Here is a 2,725-nt window from a genome sequence, read left to right as displayed (position 1 = left end):
AAAAAGCAAAACCCAAACAAACAGCATATTAAATGTTAAATGGACAACAGATCAAATTAAAATACTAGGAGTGTGGTACGGCCCCGGAGCCGTCACCAATTATAACTGGAGAATATTAATACACAAAATAGATGAAACCCTTAACCGGTGGAAAGACAGAGATCTGTCTTTCGTAGCAAAATCCCAGGGTATCAAACAGATGATATACCCGAAGCTAGCCTACACAGGACAAGTATACCCGCCTACAGAAAAACACCTAAAAGTTATAAATTACAAAATATACAAATTCATATGGTCAGGTAAATCAGAACTATTAAAAAGAGACACGATAAACCTACCAATAGAACAAGGGGGTCTGGGGCTACCAGACCTACGAACATTTATAACAGCACTCTGGACTAAAACAACCTGTAATATATTAGAAACCGAACACCCGGGAGCAAACTTCCAAAGTTTTCTCCTTGGTATACACAATAGACACTTCAAGCACTCCCCAGATCAATCAGTAAAAATGTCAGAACCCCCCTTCTATTTACAATTCCACCTAAAAACAGTACTCCCGCTAGTCAGGGAGAACACAGGAAAAAAAGTTACACAAATGAAAACCCGAGAAATATATAAAGCTTTACAATCAGAAACAACACCCAAAGTAGAAAGAAATTACCCCAACATTCCATGGGACAGAGTAAACTCCCGAAGGCTGGAAGCCTGAAGGAGAGATCTGTCCTGGAAAATAGCCCATGAAATAATACCAGTAAGGAGCCGACTCGGTTCCTTTCAGATAACAAATACAAAAATCTGCCCATCATGTCAAAACATAGAAACAGTTAAACACACGATGTACGACTGCGTAACAGCGGCGGCCACCTGGCGCAAGTTTGCCCATATCTTTAAGTTAAAGTATATAGCACATACAACGGTTCTTTTCTGTCATCCTATACCTGTCACTAAACCTCGTGTTTTCTCTTTCCTATACTTACTAGGAGAATTTAAAGCACAAATCTGGGCCGCCAGATGTAGAGCCATCTTCCAGCGCTCCCGAACCGACATTTCCGAAATCGTAAAGAAAGTACGAATGACGGTCCGGGCGCGAATAAGATCCAGTCAACATCAGGAAGATTTTCGAAAAGAAGTGGATCCCCCAAGATTCATGTATTTTCCAGCTCATCGGCAATCGATCTAAAGTTTTGATAGTGCTTTCTCCCAGCTACCCGTGAACAGTACCCATGGAGACACAACACAGTATCCTGCGATGCTAGGTGAGATGAAAGGCGGAAGGCCAGTTTGGGGACTGGAGGGTCGGACTCTGATACAGTGTGTGTTATTCGTGTTTCGCCCGCTAATGAACTCAGGTTCTGTGCCTTTCTTTGGAAATGGACCGAAAGTGATACAGTAACTTTACCTACCGCTAATTACCGGGTGATCTACATCTTTGTGCAAGTGTTAAGTGTTTTATCTGTATTTTCTAATAACTTTCCTTTCCAGTTTCCTCTACAACAATAGTGAAAGAAGTGGAGAGACATCTCAAACCTCACCTATTTGGGTAAGTAACATCTTTTATTCCAAATAGGGTAAAAAAGTTTAAAGTATGCCGAGCGTAGTATCTTTGTTTCGACAGCCTCGAGAGGCCACGAACATCAAGATCCGCGAAGCAGGGGTTTTCTCTAGAGAAAAGTAGGGGACGTCCCGAGGGAAATCCTTGAACCCATAGAGAAACCCATAGAACAAAAAAGTTTTAGAATTTTAACTATAATCACGATCAACGTTGTTTCTAACCATATATATATAGTTAATTTTCAGATAAAATGCACCGAGGGGAAGAAGTAGTCGCCGTCGAAAGACAGAGTGACGAATAATTCCCCGAGGGCAGCTTAAGTGAGTTAATGACCAGGGTGTGTTTATAACCCCGGCGGACCTCAAGTAAGCCTAAAGCAAACATTTGTGGGTAAACCTTTGTTAAGAACAAAAATCTAACGACGGTAGTCGAGTTTTATTAAGTGAAAATTTTTAGTCTTGTTATTTCCCACAAAAACAAGCAATAGCTTAGGTTAAGCAATTATTTTGCAATATGATGTTTACTTAAAACAATCTAACACACACACAATAAATATAGTATACTCTAAAGTATAATAAAGAAACGTTACAACAAGAACTGGTAAATGCAATAGATAAACTATTATCGATAAGATAAATGCCAATCAAATTATAGTATTTAAGAGGAGGACAATTTTATTAGCTGTGTAATTTTCCTACTGAAAACTGTGTTGGATACATGTTTGCATATATGATCAGGTACCACCAAGGTACGTATATGCATTCGCAACAGACAGTAAATTCGTTCTCTAATTGTTACTGTTACGTCTCCGTTTGTTAATTAATTTTCCGTAACTTCGTTCCGACTAAACTTTAGCGACACAACTCCTTACTTAATAAAACTGGTTTATTCTTTCATAACATAACTTTACGGTACACTTAATTTCAACATTCGCGCTAAAACAAACGCTCTAACAACGAACGTTAACTTCAACAATACTCCCTGACTGCAGATCAATTACTCACTACCTACACAATGTCCCGCCACGCTGTCACCATCACTCTACCCCCCAATCTAGGAAGGTTCGAGAAAGAAGTGGCGTGACACTAGTCACGTAACCTCGCTGACGCAACACTGCCCCTCCTTAGTCTTGTCCGTCCCGAACAATAGCCACTTACAATAAACCAATAA

At 39.9% G+C, this 2,725-nt stretch overlaps 1 protein-coding gene across 1 annotated transcript in view; it reads right to left on the bottom strand.

The window, feature by feature from the left end:
* Positions 1-929: 929 nt before the first annotated feature.
* Positions 930-2,725, bottom strand: part of LOC106468919 (sodium/myo-inositol cotransporter 2-like) — a 25,064-nt gene continuing 23,268 nt past the window's right edge. The window contains exon 11 of the mRNA XM_022397323.1: positions 930-941. The gene's annotated coding sequence lies outside the window, so the exon portion shown is untranslated. The remainder of the gene's footprint in view (positions 942-2,725) is intronic.

Source organism: Limulus polyphemus, unplaced genomic scaffold (genome assembly GCF_000517525.1).
Source record: "Limulus polyphemus unplaced genomic scaffold, Limulus_polyphemus-2.1.2 Scaffold3221, whole genome shotgun sequence".
In the NCBI taxonomy this organism is placed as follows: domain Eukaryota; kingdom Metazoa; phylum Arthropoda; class Merostomata; order Xiphosura; family Limulidae; genus Limulus; species Limulus polyphemus.
The sequence above is the reverse complement of the archived record's forward strand: the minus strand, read 5'-3'. Positions and strand labels throughout refer to the sequence as shown.